Source organism: Arachis ipaensis, chromosome B7 (assembly GCF_059453495.1).
Source record: "Arachis ipaensis isolate K30076 ecotype BB chromosome B7, ASM5945349v1, whole genome shotgun sequence".
In the NCBI taxonomy this organism is placed as follows: Eukaryota; Viridiplantae; Streptophyta; class Magnoliopsida; order Fabales; family Fabaceae; genus Arachis; species Arachis ipaensis.
Window position 1 is genome coordinate 116,648,253 of NC_142442.1, and position 18,385 is coordinate 116,666,637.

An 18,385-nucleotide genomic window follows, 5' to 3' on the forward strand; every position below is an offset into this window, starting at 1 on the left:
CCTCCAAGGTAAGTGCTGAAGCCGATATGCCATTAGGTCGGGAACGATGGTATCCAAAGATCCATAGGCTGCCAGATTGTGCGATAACTCTGAGAACGGCGTTCCAGTCAAATTGGTATGTCTGGCGCTTGAGTGAGGCTTTTTGGAATGCGTCCAATCCTTCTGGAGAAGAGGAAGATCTAAAGCTTGTTGAATGGCCTCTTCAGTTATGGGGACTTGCTTCTGACGGACATAGACAGACTGCATGGTTGGCATGTGAAAGTTGGAGTAGAATTCTACTACCCATGAAAGATTAACCTGCCATGGCTGTCTCCGTAGGAATTCCCATTGTCTTCGCTCAATGCGGGGCTCAACAAATTCAGCAATATGGGTTGGGAGGATAAGAAGGTTCTCATTGTTATAGTTTCTTGCTGCCAGGATTGGGAACATCTGCTCACAGTAGCGGTTAGAAAACCACGCAGTGTCCTTTGCTGGAAAAGATTTTTCTTTTTCATCGACCTTGATGATCCTCTTAGTTCGTTTTGTTGAGGGTGTCACCACTGTTGAAGATGGGTCTGCCACTAATGCTCTTTTTGTTCCTCTCCTTGCTGGTGGTTTGGGAGTAGCTTTCTCTTTACCTGTCTTGGTGGCCATCCTGAAAAAGGGAAGAGAAAGTAATATGTAAAGCGGAGGGTTCGAGCAAGGGAGCGAACATTATGGTTGATAATCAATGCACGGTAAAGAGGGATGTCGTTAACACATGGTTTAGACTACATGTGAAAAGTTCATCAAAGGTAGTATAGCAAGTGCATGTGATGGCAATTGAATGCGAGATGTTTATTGGCATGCCGGCAAAGGCATGAGTAGCATAGATCAAGCATTCAATGTCCAAGTTAGATTACCAAGTCTTTCAAACTGGCAATCTATTTGTATTGACAATTATATTAAATTAATAAAATATTAAAGGGATTTTGTGAAAAACAGGCATTAAAGTAGTAGAATAGAATAATTTAGAATAATGCACAATGCCATACGGGCTTTTTCAGAAACACTTGGCATGCATGTTGAATATGTTATTGGAATTAGTAAATTTAGTCATTCAAGCAACCCTTTTGAAAAGTAATATATAATTGTAAAACAATTCATAATAACTCACAAGCAAAATATGAAAGAAGATAATGACCCAAATAAATTTCTAACACTAATTAAAGAAAAAAAAGAAAAGTAAAAGGAAAATAGAATATAAATAATGAAAAGAAAAATAAATAAGAAAACATGAATAAAAGAAAAAGAGTAATAATAAAGAAGTAAAGAGGGAAGAAGAAAAGAACCTTGATAATGGATGTGAAAAAGAAAAAGGGAGAAAGTAAAAAGTGAGAAAGAATAGAGAAGGAAGAAGAGAGAAGTAGGAAGTAAGAAGGGATAAGAAAAATTAGGATTTGGGGAAGAAAAGATAAGATATTTTGGCTGATGTGGATAATCTATGCGCCGCATGTGACGCGGACGCGTGGGTCACACGGTCGCGTGGTGTGTTGTTTTTGTCAAGTGAAGCGGACGCGTGGGTCACGCGGTCGCGTGACTCGATTTGTGCGAATGGCGCGAGGGCAACTGCGCGTTCGCGCAACTCTCTGTTTCAAACACATTTTGCCAAATTTTAGGGTGACGCGATCGCGTGAATGGCCATGGTTGGAGGATGACGCGGCCGCATAGGGTACGCGGTCGCGTGATGGGGCTGGTGCTTCCAGCATCATTCCAGCCCAGCTCCATCATAACTTGCTGCCAAACACCTCTTTTACGTCGATTTTTAGGGTCACGCGTTTGTGTGGGTGACGCGGACACGTGGGCATGTTTGTGCCTAAGGCACGCCTCCAGCCACGCTTTCGCGTGACTTTCTGTTCACTTTGTTTTCTTCCGAACGCACTGGTGATGCAGACGCGTCAGCGACGCTTACGCGTCGCGTGCGTGTTTTTTTTTTTAAATAAGATATGCAGAATGCTTAATGAAAATGCAAACTATATGCAAATATATGCAGGGATTATGAGAAGAGTCATTAACATTATAAAAATAAAATAAAGCAAAAATAAAACTAAGACTGAAATGGAACGATCATACCATGGTGGGTTGTCTCCCACCTAGCACTTTGCTTTTACGTCCTTAAGTTGGACGCTCGTTAGGCTCATTCTACTTCTATCGGTGGGTCTTCCAAGAGGAAGACCTCTAGTTCCTTATGATTCTTCATCTTCTCACCATGATAAAGCTTCAGACGATGTCCATTGACCTTCAGAAATTTGGAGCTAGTAGGATGACGCAGGTGAAAAACTCCGTATGGCTCTGCCTTTTCTACTTTGTAGGGGCCTTCCCATCTTGATCTTAGTTTACCTGGCATAAGCCTCAGTCTGGAGTTATATAGAAGAACTAACTCCCCTAATCTGAATTCTCTCCTTTTTATATGCTTGTCATGGCCAGCTTTCATTTTCTCCTTGTAACGTCTTGAGTTGTTATATGCTTCTAGGCGAAGGTTCTCTAGTTCTGCTAGTTGCAGTTTTCTTTCAGCACCAGCTTTCTTAGGATTCATGTTGCACTCCTTCACAGCCCAGAAAGCCTTGTGTTCCACCTCTACTGGAAGGTGGCAAGCCTTTCCGTATACTAAGCGGAAGGGGCTCATCCAAATGGGTGTCTTGTACGCTGTTCTATATGCCCAAAGTGCATCTTGTAGCCTGGAACTCCAGTCCTTCCTATGAGGTTTTACTATCTTTTCTAGAATACGCTTAATTTCTCTATTAGAGACTTTTACTTGCCCATTGGTCTGGGGATGATAAGCTATTGCTACCTTGTGAATTATTCCATGCCTCTTCAGTAATCCTGTTAGTCTCCTGTAACAAAAGTAAGTACCTTGATCGCTCACGATTGCTCATGGTGATCAAAAGCGACAGATAATATGGTTTCTAACAAAGAAAACAACAGTGTTAGCATCATCGGTACGGGTAGGAATTGCTTCCACCCATTTAGAAACATAATCAACAGCTAACAGTATATAAAAGTAATCATTAGAATTTGGAAATGGACCCATGAAGTCAATGCCCCAAACATAAAAAATTTCACAGAAAAGTATAATCTGTTGAGGCATCTCATCCCTCTTGGATATATTACCAAACCTTTGGCATGTGGAACAAGATTTACAAAATTCAGCAGCGTCTTTAAAAAGAGTAGGCCACCAGAATCCATAGTCTAGAATTTTTCTAGCTGTTCTCTGAGGACCAAAATGTCCTCCACTCTCAGATTAGTGGCAAGCCTCTAAAATACACTGGAATTCTGATTGAGGCATACACCGTCTAATTACCTGGTCAGCACCACACCTCCATAGATATGGATCATCCGATATATAATATTTGGACTCGCTTTTCAGCTTGTCTCTTTGATGCTTGGTAAAATTTGGAGGAAAAGTGTGGCTAACTAGATAATTAGCTACAGGTGCGTACCAAGGAACTACTTCAGATACTGCTTGTAAGCTGTCAAATGGGAAATTATCATTTATAGGAGTGGAGTCATCCTTAATGTGCTCAAGGCGACTCAGGTAGTCTGCCACTAAATTCTGGTTACCACTCCTATCTTTAATTTCTAAATCAAATTCTTGCAGCAGCAGTATCAAACGTATTAGCCTTGGTTTGGACTCCTTTTTAGCTAGTAAATATTTTAAAGCTGCGTGGTCTGAGTACACTAATACCTTAGTACCAAGTAAATAGGCTCAGAATTTATCCAGAGCAAAAACAATAGCAAGAAGCTCTTTTTTAGTAGTAGTGTAATTGGATTGAGCAGCATCTAAAGTTTTAGATGCATAAGCGATTACAAAAGGATCCTTACCATCGCGCTAAGCCAGCGCCGCTCCTACTGCATGGTTGGAGGCATCACACATAATTTTAAATGGCTGGCTCCAGTCTGGTCCTTTTACAATTGGAGCTTGAGTCAGGGCGATCTTCAGCTTATCAAATGCTTGCATACAACTCTCACTGAACTCGAACTCAATATCTTTCTGCAGCAATCTGGATAAAGGCAATGCTACCTTACTGAAGTCCTAAATAAATCTCCTGTAAAAACCTGCATGGCCAAGGAACGAACGGACTTCCCTCACGGAGGAGGGTAAGGTAAACTAGAAATAACATCCACCTTTGCTAGGTCTACAGAATTGCCAGTATTAGACACAACATGTCCTAGTACAATTTCTTGTCTTACCATAAAGTGACATTTTTCAAAATTCAACACAAAGTTTGTACTAGCACACATGTCTAATACTCTAGATAAACTATCCAAGCAAAGGCTAAATGAGTCACCATATACGCTGAAATCATCCATAAAAACCTCCATACAGTTCTTAATAAGATCTGAAAAGATACTCATCATGCATCCTTGGAAAGTAGCAGGTGCATTACACAAGCCAAAAGGTATTCTTTTATAAGCATACGTTCCAAATGGGCCTGTAAAAGTGGTCTTCTCCTGATCTTCAGGAGCTATATGAATTTGAAAGTATCATGTATAGCCATCCAAAAAATAATAATGAGATTTACCTGACAGGCGATCAAGCATCTGATCAATAAATGGCAATGGGTAATGATCCTTGCGAGTGGCTTGGTTGAGACGCCTATAGTCAATGCAAACTCTCCACGAATTCTGCACTCTAGTTGTCAGGAGCTCTCCGTGCTCATTCTTTATTGTTGTGACTCCAGACTTCTTTGGTACCACTTGTACTGGGTTGACCCATTCACTATTTGAGATCGGGTAAATGATATCTGCTTCAAGTAGCCTGGTCACTTCCTTCTTGACAACTTCTAATATGGTGGGATTCAATCTTCTTTGAGGCTGACGGACAGGCTTTGCTCCCTTTTCTAAGAATATTCTGTGCTCACAAACTTAGGGGTTGATGCCTACCATATCCGCCAAGCTCCATCCAATTGCTTTCTTATGTTTTCTCAACACACTGAGTAGTTGCTCTTCTTGTTGAGAGGTGAGTTCCTTTGCAATGATAACTGGAAACTTCTGCTTGTCCTCAAGGTAAGCATACTTGATGTGTGGAGGAAGGGGCTTTAATTCTAATTTCTGCTCATAGCTAGGCTCTGGATCATCCGAGGCTGGTAATAATGGTAAAGTGTTCTCATTGTTTTCAGAAAGTGTCCCCACAGAAATTATTTTGACGATCGGATTCCTGCCGGTAAAGAAATTTTATAAAATTAATCGCGTTGCTAGTATAGTTTCTAAACCAACAGAGAATCCTTTCGTACAAAAGTTTGGTTGTCACAAGTAACAAAATCCAATAAAATTTATAACCGAAGTATTTAAACTTCGGGTCGTCTTCTCAAGGAATTGCAGGGAAGTATGATTTATTATTGGTTATGGAAAAGGTAGAATTTTTGGGTTTTTGAAATAAGGAGCAAGTAATTTAAATGACAAGAAAAATAAATTAATAATAATAAGAATCTCTTGCAAGGTATAAGAATTGGAAGTCCTATCCTAGTTATCCTTATCAGGTGTGATGAGAATTGGGTTTTAATCCCACTTAGCTAACCTTTACTAAACAAAATAAAGTCAAGTGGACTAATTAATTTGATCCTCAAGTCCTAGTCAACTCCTGTAGAAAGATTAGCTTTAGAGCGATTAAAATCAATTAGCAACTCCAATTTCAATCAACAGCTGAGTTTGATAACTCAAGTGTTACCAATTAATCAACCAAATCCAAAAGGGAAAAAAATCTACTCGAATGAAAATAATTTGGATAAATCGAAAACATCAATAACATAAATAGAATAAAACGATCTTATATCTGAAATACCTCAATTTATATTAATTAAGAAAATCCTAACATGAATGGTTCATAAGCCAAATTGAAAAGATAAATAACAATTAAAGTAATAGAATAAATAAAAGTAGAAAATAAATTAAAGGAACATTGAACCTGGAATGAAGAGAAGTAGCCTAAACATAATATAAATCCTAGATCCTAATCCTAATCCTAAGAGAGAGGAGAGAGCCTCTCTCTCTAAAAACTACATCTAAATCTAAAATATGAATAATGAATGTTGTATGAATTGTTGAATAAATGGATGCATTCTCCCACTTTATAGCCTCTAATCTGTGTTTTCAGGACCGAGAACTGGGTCAGAAACAACCCAGAATTCGCTGGTTACGAATTCAAACACGCTTATTTTCACAGATGCGACGTGTCCGCGTGATGCACGCGCTTGCGTCACTTATCCTCAGGGCAACTATGGTAAATTATATATCATTTCGAAGCCCCGGATGTTAACTTTCCATCGCAACTAGAACCACCTCATTGGGACCTATGTAGCTCAAGTTATGACCGTTTTAGTGCGAGAGGGTCAGGCTGGACAACTTTAGCAGTTCCTTTAGTTTCTTGTATTCCTTCCACTTTTGCATGCTTCCTTTCCATCCTCTAAGCCATTCCTACCTTGTAATCTCTGAAAACACTTAACACACATATCACGGCATCGAATGGTAATAAGAGAGGATTAAACATAGGAAATTTAAGACCAAAGAAACATGTTTTCAATCATAGCACAAGATTAGGAAGGAAAATGTAAAACCATGCAATTAGTATGAATAAGTGTGAGTTTAGTGGATAAAATCCACTCAATTAAGCACACGATGTACCACGAAATAGTGGTGGATCAAATCTCCCCACACTTGGACCTTACTCCATGTACTTCTCTTCTAAGTTTTCCTGGTGAACTTCAGCTACGGTTTCATCAATAATGTCGCATTGGAAGATAGAATGATCTTCCGGAGGATGCTTCATAGCTTCATTTAAACTGAAACTCACTGTTCTGCCATCTATCTCAAAGGAGTAAGTTCCTGAGAATGCATCCAGCTTGAACTTTGAAGTCTTCAGGAATGGTCTTCCAAGCAGGATTGATGATGGTCTTCCTGAGTCATTAGGGGGCATTTCCAGGATGTAGAAATCAATGGGAAATGTGAGCCCCTTAATGCTCACTAATACATCTTCAACAATTCCAACTACTGTAATAATGCTTTTATCTGCTAACACAAAATGAGCTGCCGACCTTTTTAAGGGAGGGAGCCTCAAAGTATCATATATAGACAAAGGCATTATACTAACACACTCCCAAATCACACAGACAGTCAGAAAATATCACACCCCCAATGGTACAGTTAACCATACATGGACCTGGATCACTACATTTTTCAGGTATACTTCCCATTAAAGCAGATATAGAGCTACCTAAAGGAATAGTCTCTAATTTATTAATCTTATCTTTATGTATGCACAAATCCTTTAGAAACTTTGCGTATTTAGGTACCTGTTGAATAACATCAAAAAGGGGAACAGTTACCTCAACCTTTTTGAATATTTCTACAATTTTGGGATCAAGTTTCATCTGCTTTCTGGGCTTCCTTGCAAGTTGCGGAAAAGGAATAGGATGGGAACGATTTGCAGCTTCTGCGTTCCTTGGTGCTTCATTCTGTGGTTGAGCTTCATCTTCTTCAACTATGTCTTGTACGTCCTCTTCCCCTTCAGCATCTTTCACTTCCACCACTTCCTCTGCTGGCACGTGTTTTGGTGGGCTTGGATCCTCATGGTTCCTCTCCTGTAATGTGGTTTCGGACCTCAAGGTGATGGAATTGATGCCACTCTTGGGATTAGGCAGTGGTTGAGAAGGAATTCCACTGGAACTTGAAGGTTGATGTGTGGAATTAAGTGAGGAATCCATCTAGGAGACGAGAGCTTGTAAAGTGGCAGTCAAGCCATTCAGACTAGAGTTCAGTTGCGCCTACATGTCTTGTTGTCCTTGCGCAAGAGAGCGGAGCATCTCGTCATTTAATGAAGAATTAGAATAAGTTCTTTGAGGAACTTGTTGTTGGTTGTGCTGGGTTCCTTGTGATTGTCTTAGGTGAGGTGCTATATAAGGTTGGTTCTAATTCTGCTGTCTGTTGTTGTTATTGTTATTCCATCTCTGGTTTCCATTATTGTCTCTGCCTCCTCTGTTATAGTTGTCCCTCCAGCCAGGGTTAGAATTATCCTTCCAGCCTTGATTGGAGTTGTCCTGCCATCCATGGTTATAGTTGCCACCTTGCTTGTGGTTGCCACCTTGTTGATTTTATCCTTGATTCGGGCGGTCATAGAAGTTGTGAGTGGCAGCTACAGTGTTGTCTTCCTGTTGAAGCTGCGGACATTCATCAGTATAATGACTATAATCAGCACAGATCCCGCATATGCTTTGTGGGACCAACTGTTGGCTTTGCTGTGGTGGGAAAGGTTGAGCTTCTTGTGCTTGTTGTTGATTCAACTGCATTTGTTTCAGCAGGTTGGTCATTTCACATATACTCTGTGCGAGAGCAGTAGTTTTAATGCTAGAAGAAACTTTGGCAACAGCTTTGGGATGGTTGCGCCTCTGTTTGTGATTCCTAGTGGACTCAGCTAAGTCGCTGATCAGCTGTCATGCTTCGTCTGTGGTTTTGTACTTTTTCAAGGAACCATTACTAGCACCTTCCAGTGTAGTCTTATCCTGTGGGTTCATGCCTTGAGTGAAGTAGCTGATCAATACTAGTCTATCAATCATGTGATGGGGACATGCGTCCAGGAGATTGTTGAAGCGCTCCCAATATTCGTAGAGAGTCTTAGATTCGCCTTGAACAATCATTGAAATCTCTTTCCTTAATCTATCAGTAACTTTAGCTAGAAAGTATTTTTCCAAAAATTCTCTTCTAAGCGTATCCTAGTTAGTAACATTCGCTTTCGGTTGAGTGTAGTACCATTCCCTTGCCTTTTCCTCAAGAGAAAACGGGAAGGCGGTTAACAGGATAGAAGTTTCATCTGCACCATGACGCCTAACAGTAGAACAGGCTGTCTGGAAATTCCGAAGGTGCTTGAGAGGCTCTTAAGCAAGTAAGCCATGAAACTTGGGCATCAAGTTGATTAGTGCAGTCTTCAGTTCAAAATCTGCAGCCAGATTTGGGTGACGCACTTGATACAGTTGCAGTGTGAAGTCTGGGGCTCCTACCTCCTGGAGGTAATTCTCCTAGGTTCTGCCATGTCACCTGCACGTGAATCAACTGAATCAGTAGTAAATGAGCTTATCTTGCTCTCAGATGGCGGTTCAGATTCGCCCTCAGATGAGACTGGTGAATCGATAACAATCACTTCACCACCCTCAGAGGCTAACCAATGTCGAGTTCGTCTAATATGTGAAAGAGTTCTTTCAATTTCAGGGTCAAATGGGACTAAACTCGGATCAGGAAATGAACGCGTCATTCAATGAGAAAGACATGAAGCTCATGGTAACAAAACAAAAAATAAAATATGCAATTAAAAATAAAATACGTACACTAATCAATAATTTAGCAAACTATTGCAACTCCCCGACAACGACGCCAAAAATTGGTGCGTGGCAGAAGTTAACCAATTAAGAGATTTCAAAGAAGAGAATAGTGTTGCACGTATAGCTCTTAACCAACTAAGATCTGCCTCACCAATTTAAAAAAGGGTTGTCACAATTTTTAGAAATAAAAATATTGGGAGTATGAGTCACAGGTCATCTTCCAACGAGTTGCAGGAAAGAGTGCTAATTTATTAATCAGAAAATTCCCAGAAAGTTTGAGTTTTGATAATGAGTAATTAAAATAATTGTGAATTAAAGCAATAAAAATAAACTAAAAATAATTATTGATTTTTCCTTGTTAAATGGAAGTCCTATCCTTGTTAGAATCTTCTCAAGTGTAGTGTAAAGAGGTTGTTGTTCTCACTCGGTTAACCCTTACTGAGTAAAGGAAAGTATAGTGATTGAACTAACTCTTACCCGCAATTCCTAGTCCTTTCCCTTAGGGAGTTCTAGTGTTAGTAGGTACAGAATTAGCCTACAACGTCCAATTTAACTAATCACTTGAGCATTTCAACTCAAGTGCCTCCTCTTAATCAACCCCGTGTCAAGTGGAGAATCTACTCCATTGACATGGAATTAATAATCATAAAAATATAAGAAGACATAATTGAATAAACTAAAATAGAGAGAATTAAAATTAATTAAAAATAAAAATAACTCTATATATTAATAAACTCAAAATGTAACATACTTAATTGAATAGGGTCAATAATCAACTGAAAAGAGTAAAGGATAAAGGAACAAACTAAAGTAATGTCTTCACGGAGATAATGGCTCTTCAACATCCACAATCCCAAAACAAAAGCATAAACTATCAATGTAACACTAATCTAGATTCAGATCTAAAACTAAAGTAATCCTAATGTGATGAAATCTCTACACGTTCCCTTGCTTTATTTTGTGTTTCTAGGCCGAAAATTAGGTTAAAACATGGCCCAAAATCGCCCCTAGCATATTTTGTAATTTCTACAGATCGCGTAGGTCACGCGTACACGTCGTCCACGCATTCGCATCATTCGTGCAGATTCCAATCCACGCGTTTGTGTCAGGCACGTGTTCGCTGATGTGTGGAAAACGATCCAACACAAAACTCACCGGCAAGTGTACCGGGTCGCATCAAGTAATAATAACTCACGTGAGTGAGGTCGATCCTACAGGGATTGAAGGATTGAGAAATTTTAGTTTAGTGGTTGATTTAGTCAAGCAAATAAGAGTTAATTTGAGTGATTTGTAATTGACAGAAGCTAAATTGCATGAATTGTAAAGGGGGAGGGATAATTGACAAGAATTTAAAGTGCAGACAAATTAAAAGAACTGAATCTTAAAGTGCAAGTAATGTAAATTGCAGAAACTTAAATTGCAAGAAATGTAAATAACTGAAACTTCTTATGGATACCCTATAAAATTGTTTTCTTTCTTTCGAGCTTGATATTCCTTAGGATAACTTGAGCTCATTTCGACATCACATGCAATTCTTAGACGCAACCATTGATATGTTAAGTCCTTAGGACATGAATTTTGAACACGAAGGATGAGACTTGTGAGCGTGTGGCATCACGAGGAGTTGTGGAGCTTTGCTTTTGCAAATGAAGTTACCTGTAACTAAATTGACACACAAGGATACCCTGTTGATATGAACATCAATTTGTGGAAAAACTTGAAAGAAAGATTACCTACAACGCTAGTGTTTGCACTACTTAAACCCCATGGACCATCAAAAATCTATTGGTACGTTTCATAGGAAAATTTTAGAGTGCATTCTGATGTAACATCAGGATGTAATGGTTTGCACATCGCGACAATTGAGGCCGTACAAAGTGAATTCTTTGACTCACGATCTGGAGCCTGCTGCGTTTGTGCTTGTATCAAAGATGTGGAGCAAGGAGGAACTACCCCCATGGAGATGGATGTAATTACCAAGGGACTATGAATTTGAGTTAAGTTATCACTAGGGATTTTTGCACTTGACTTTGGTTTTTACTGGTAGATTATATGGTGGTTAAAATAACATTTGGTACTTGGTGAATTATAGAGTGCAGAGGTAAGTAGAGAAGGAGAAAAATAAGCGAGAATAAATTTAGGCTTGAATTTTTGGCTGAGTTTAACATTCGATTTTAGTTATGATAAGTAAAAATTTATTAGTTGTTTAGTATGCCTAAGGGAGGTTGAGTTGTATTCATTGATGAAATTGTGAGTGAATTGGATAATTAGATGCGAAATAAACGGTATGGTGATATTGTGGACCTTGGAATTTTGTCGAATAAGTAAAGAAAATGGAGAATAGAATATTTTAGGTGTTGGAATGATTATGTGTGATTGAGTGGATAGTATTGAAATGGTGGTTAGTATAATAACTATTGTTAGGCTTTGAAAAGTTGAATGGTTGGAAATTAATGGATATTGTACTTGGAGCTGTGGAAAATTGTTAAGATTAGAATTAGGCATAGAGATTGATAAACCCCATTTTTAGGGTTTATCTAGTGCTTAATTTAGTATATTTTATCCATTATTCTCACACTTATGCATATAAATTGCCTGTTTTACATTTTCCTTCCCAATTCTGTGCTTTGATTGAAAACATGCTTCTTTGGCCTTAAAATTGCTAATTATTAATCCTCTCTTATTACCATTCGATGCCATGATATGTTTCTTAAGTCATTTCAGGGTTTATAGGGTAGGAATGGCTTAGAGGATGGAAAGGAAGCATGCAAAAGTGGAAGGAATACAAGAAATTGAAGGAATTGTTAAGCTGTCAACCCTAACCTCTTCGCACTAAATCGACCATAACTTGAGTTACATGGTTCCGAATAGGGCGGTTTCAGTTGCGTTGGAAAGCTAACATCCGGGGCTTCGAAATGATATGCAATTTGCCATAGTTGCCATGCTGTTAAGCAATGTGAACGCGTGGCGCACGCGTACACGTGACCTTGCGAAAGTTCATCGACGCGTACGCGTGGGCGACGCGTACGCGTGACAGAGCCACGTGATGTACATATCATAAAATGCTAGGGGCGATTTCTAGGCTGTTTTTGGCCCAGTTCCAATCCCGAAAACACAGATTAGAGGCTGCAAAGTGGAGGAATCAGGGATACAACTTTCATTCACATAATTTTAGGTTTTAGATGTAGTTTTCTAGAGAGAGAGGCTCTCTCCTCTCTCTAGGTTTTAGGGCTTTTAGCTTTAATTCTTCTTAATTTCAGATTTCCATCTTAGTTTGATTTAGTTTCTCTTCTACTTTTATTTGTCTTAGCATTCTAATTTATCTATTTTCCTTATTGATTATTTTATGTTGCCACTTTAGTTTATGAATTCTCATGTTAGATTTGATTTTCCATTTAATGGAATTTGAGGTATTTCATGTTTATTACTTCTTTTATCATTTGTTGTTATTGATTCCTTGCAATTGGTTGCTTAGGTTTTATTGTCTTTTATTAATTTCTATGTTTTTATGTTATGCCTTCCAAGTGTTTGACAAAATGCTTGGTTAGATTTTAGAGTAGATTTCTCTCCTCTTGGCTTTGGTTGACTAATTGGAGACTCTTGAGTCATCAAACTCTTTTGTTCATTGATAATTGAAAGTTGCTAGTTGATTTGGATCCCTCTAAAGCTAGTCTTTCCTTAGGCTTTGACTAGGACTTGAGGAATCAAATTGATTCATCCACTTGACTTTCCTTCATAGTTAGAGGTTAACTAAGTGGGAGCAATGGATAATTGATGTCACAATTGATAAGGATAGCTAGGATAGGACTTCTGATTATCATACCTTGCCAAGAGCTTTCTTAGTTATTAGTTAACTTTCTTGTCATTTACTTTCCTTGTTCAACCTTTACAAAAACCCAAAAAGATACAATCTCATAACCAATTATAAGTAACACACCTCCCTGCAATTCCTTGAGAGACGACCCGAGGTTTAAATACTTCGGTTTAATTTTATTGGATTTATTTTAGTGACAACCAAATTTTTATATGAAAGGATTATTGTTGGTTTAGAAACTATACTTGCAATGGGATTTCATTTGTGAAATTATAAACCACACAAAAATCCGTTCATCAGAGACCCTATAAGGCCCTAAGTATGACTTAGTCTTAGGATGAGTGTAAATCTTATTTGGGTCAAGTTGAGGAAGTTCAGAAGTAAGCCTAGGTTTTGTAATCCGATGAATGATGTATGACTTGATTGAATATTTGGATTAGTTAGTTAATTAGTGACTAAATATCAGAGTGGCGCAGTAGAAGCTTGCGGAATGCAATAGCACATGATAGTTGTGAGTAGAGGTCGTAGGACGATGACTATGCGTATCTTAGGCTTGAATACTTGAAGAGTTTAGTGGGTTAATGTCAGTAAAGGTTTCTAAGAACTAAGTTTAATTGTGGTTGTAAGGTTAGAATGATTTAGGATAGGTTGTGGAGATGAGGGTAGAAGACTAATTTAGTAGAATCTAGTTACTTTTAGGGATGTTTTCATTAGTTTTTATGTTAAATTCACATTTCTGGACTTTACTATGAGTTTCTGTGTTTTTCGGTGATTTCAGGTATTTTCTGGCTGAAATTGAGGGACTTGAGCAAAAATCAGATTCAGAGGTTGAAGAAGGACTGCTGATGCTGTTGGATTCTGACCTCCCTGCACGCAAAATGGATTTTCTGGAGCTACAGAACTCGAAATGGCGTGATTTCAATTGCGTTGGAATGTAGACATCCAGGGATTTCCAGCAATATATAATAGTCAATACTTTTCCCACGTTTAGAAGACGCAAACTGGCGTTCAACGCCAGCTTTCTGCCCAATTCTAGCGTCCAGCGCCAGAAACAAGTTGCGAAGTGGAGTTCAACGCCAAAAATGGCACAAAAGCTGGCGTTCAACTCCAAGAATGACCTCTCCACGTGTAGACTTCAAGCTCAGCCCAAGCACACACCAAGTGGGCCCCAGAAGTGGATTTATGCATCAATTACTTACTTCTGTAAACCCTAGTGACTAGTTTATTATAAATAGAACTTTTTATCATTGTATTCGTAGTCTTGGTTACTCCGGTTCCCCTCTGGGGCCGAGACCAATGAACTCCATTATCACTTATGTATTTTCAACGGTAGAGTTTTTGCACTCCATAGATTAAGGTGTGGAGCTCTGTTGTTCCTCAAAGATCAATGCAAAGTACTACTGTTTTCTATTCAATTCATCTTATTTCGCTTCTAAGATATTCATTCGCACTTCAACCTAAATGTGATGAACGTGACAATCATCATCATTTCCTATGAACGCGTGCCTGACAACCACTTCCGTTCTACATTAGATTGAATGAGTATCTCTTAGATCTCTTAATTAGAATCTTCGTGGTATAAGCTAGATTGATGACGGCATTCATGAGAGTCCGGAAAGTCTAAACCTTGTCCGTGGTATTCCGAGTAGGACTCTGGGATTGAATGACTGTGACGAACTCCAAACTCGCGAGTGCTGGGCGTAGTAACAGAAGCAAAAGGATAGTAAACTCTATTCCAGTATGATCGAGAACCTCCAAGATGATTAGCCATGCAGTGACAGCGCATCGGACCATTTTCACAGAGAGGAATAGGATGCAACCAACGACAAGGGTGATGCCTCCAGATGATTAGCCATGCTGTGATAGAGCATTTGGACCATTTTCCCGAGAGGATTGAAAGTAGCCATTGGCACCGGTGACATCCTTACATAAAGCCAGCCATAGAAAGGAGTAAGACTGATTGGATGAAGACAGCAGGAAAGCAGAGGTTCAGAGGAACGAAAGCATCTCTATGCGCTTATCTGAAATTCTCACCAATGATTTACATAAGTATTTCTATCCTTCTTTTATTACTAAAATTCGAAAACTACATAACTATTTTATATCCGCCTGACTGAGATTTACAAGGTGACCATAGCTTGCTTCATACCAACAATCTCCGTGGGATTCGACCCTTACTCACGTAAGGTATTACTTGGACGACCCAGTGCACTTGCTGGTTAGTTATGCGAAGTTGTGAAGATATGTTTAGACCATGGTTCTGTGCATCCGTTTTTGGTGCCATCACCAGGGAATCAATTTCGAATAATAATTCACAACCTGAGTAACAATTTCGCATACCAAGTTTTTGGTGCCGTTGCCGGAGATTGTTCGAGTTTGGACAACTGACGGTTCATCTTGTTGCTCAGATTAGGTAATTTTCTTTTTGTTTTCTTTTCAAAAATTTTTCAAAAACCTTTCAAAAATTTCTCACCTGTTTTCGAAAAAAAAAAAAATATTTTCAAAAATATATTTTTCTTCAGAATTTTTAAGAATGAATTCTAGTGTTTCATTAAGCATGTTGAAGCCTGGCTGGCTGTAAAGCCATGCCTCAATTCTTTTGGACTCAAGAGAAGAGCTTCTTTATCTTTCTTAGCAAATTGGCTGCTGAATGTAAAGTTCTGCTAAAGCTTGACTGGCTATTAAGCCATGTCTAACCCTCAGATTGGAGCTTTAGACTAACATGGCAAGATTCCTGGAATTCATATTAAAAATTTTGGAATCCTTATTTTTCTTTTTCAAAATGATTTTCGAAAAAAAAATTAAAAGAAAATACAAAAAAATCATAAAATCATAAAAATCAAAAATAATTTTTTTGTGTTTCTTGTTTGAGTCTTGAGTCATGTTATAAGTTTGGTGTCAATTGCATATTCATCTTGCATTTTTCGAAAATTTCATGCATTCATAGTGTTCTTCATGATCTTCAAGTTGTTCTTGGTAAGTCTTCTTGTTTGATCTTTGCATTTGCATGTTTTGTGTCTTTTCTTGTTTTTCATATGCATTCTTGAATTCTTAGTGCCTAAGCATTAAAGATTTCTAAGTTTGGTGTCTTGCATGTTTTTCTTGCATTAAAAATTTTTCAAAAATGTGTTCTTGATGTTCATCATGATCTTCAAAGTGTTTTTGGTGTTCATCTTGACATTCATAGCATTCTTGCATGCATTCATTGTTTTAATCTAAAAATTTTCATGCATCGCATAATTTTCATGTTTTTCTCTCTCATCATTAAAAATTCAAAAAAAAATCAAAAAATATCTTCCCCTTTTTCTCTCATCAAATTCGAAAATTTGAGTTGACTTTTTCAAAAATTTTTAAAATCTAGTTGTTTTTATGAGTCAAATCAAATTTTCAATTCAAAATAAAAAAAAAATCTTATCTTTTTCAAAATCTTTTTCAAAAATCAAATCTTTTTTTTAATTTTTTTTAGTCATTTTCGAAAATTTCAAAAATATTTTTCAAAAATCTTCTTCTTAATTTTACATCATATTTTCGAAATTAACATCATCAATTAATGTTTTGATTCAAAAATTTCAAGTTTGTTACTTACTTGTTAAGAAAGATTCAAACTTTAAGTTCTAAATCATATCTTGTGATTTCTTGTGAATCAAGTCATTAATTGAGATTTTAAAAATCAAATCTTTTTCAAAAACTAATTTCAATCATATCTTTTCAAAAATATCTTCTTATCTTATCTTTTTTCAAAAATTTGATTTTTAAAATATCTTTTCTAACTTCCTAACTTCTTATTTTTTCAAAATTGATTTTCAAATTTGTTTCAACTAACTAACTAACTTTTTGTTTGTTTCTTACCTTTTTCAAAAACTACCTAACTCTCTCTAATTTTCGAAAAAATCTTCCCTCTTTTTCAAAATTTCTTTTTAATTAGACTAATTATTTTATTTTTTATTTGAATTTTTGAAAAACTACTAACCTCTTTCAAAAACTATTTTCGAAAATCACTAACTCTTTTTCAAAAATTATTTTCGAAAATTCTCTCCTCCTCTCATCCCCATCTATATATTTATTCATCTACTAACACTTCTCTTCATCTCACATCTCTGCTCCTATCATCACCTTTGTGTTTGGATTCTTCATTCTTCTTCACCCCTATTCCTTTTCTTCTTCTACTAACAATAAGAAACCTCTTTACTATGACATAGAGGATTCCTCTTCTTTTCTTTTTCTCTTCTCTTTCTTATGAGCAGGGACAAAGAAAAAGGCATTCTTGTTGAAGCTGATCCAGAACCTAAAAGGACTCTGAAGAGAAAACTAAGAGAAGCTAAATTACAACAATCCAGAGACAACCTCATTGAAAATTTCGAACAAGTAAAGGAAATGGTAGCCGAACCCAACAACAATAATGCAAGGAGAATGCTTGGTGACTTTACTGCACCTAATTCCAATTTACATGGAAGGAGCATCTCCATTCCTACCATTGGAGCAAACAACTTTGAGCTGAAACCTCAGCTAGTTTCTCTGATGCAGCAGAACTGCAAGTTTCATGGACTTCCATCTGAAGATCCTTTTCAGTTCTTAACTGAATTCTTGCAGATCTGTGATACTGTTAAGACTAATGGAGTAAATCATGAAGTCTACAGGCTCATGCTTTTCCCTTTTACTGTAAGAGACAGAGCTAGAGTGTGGTTGGACTCTCAACCCAAAGACAGCCTGAACTCTTGGGATAAGCTGGTCATGGCTTTCTTAGCCAAGTTCTTTCCTCCTCAAAATCTGAGCAAGCTTAGAGCGGATGTTCAAACCTTCAGACAGAAAGAAGGTGAATCCCTCTATGAAGCTTGGGAAAGATACAAGCAGCTGACCAAAAAGTGTCCTTCTGACATGCTTTCAGAATGGACCATCCTGGATATATTCTATGATGGTTTATCTGAGCTATCAAAGATGTCATTGGATACTTCTGCAGGTGGATCCATTCACCTAAAGAAAATGCCTGCAGAAGCTCAAGAACTCATTGACATGGTTGCTAATAACCAGTTTATGTACACTTCTGAGAGGAATCCTGTGAGTAATGGGACGCCTATGAAGAAGGGAGTTCTTGAAATTGATACTCTGAATGTCATATTGGCTCAGAATAAAATATTGACTCAGCAAGTTAATATGATTTCTCAGAGTTTGAATGGAATGCAAGCTGTATCCAACAGTACTCAAGAGGCATCTTCTGAGGAAGAAGCTTATGATCCTGAGAACCCTG

General features: G+C 37.8%; 1 non-coding gene across 1 annotated transcript; it reads right to left on the reverse strand.

The window, feature by feature from the left end:
- Nucleotides 1–17,913: 17,913 nt before the first annotated feature.
- Nucleotides 17,914–18,021, reverse strand: LOC148553843 (small nucleolar RNA R71). The gene has a single exon (XR_015893903.1). It is a non-coding gene; the product is annotated as a small nucleolar RNA R71 (small nucleolar RNA).
- Between the last annotated feature and the right edge of the window lie 364 nt (nt 18,022–18,385).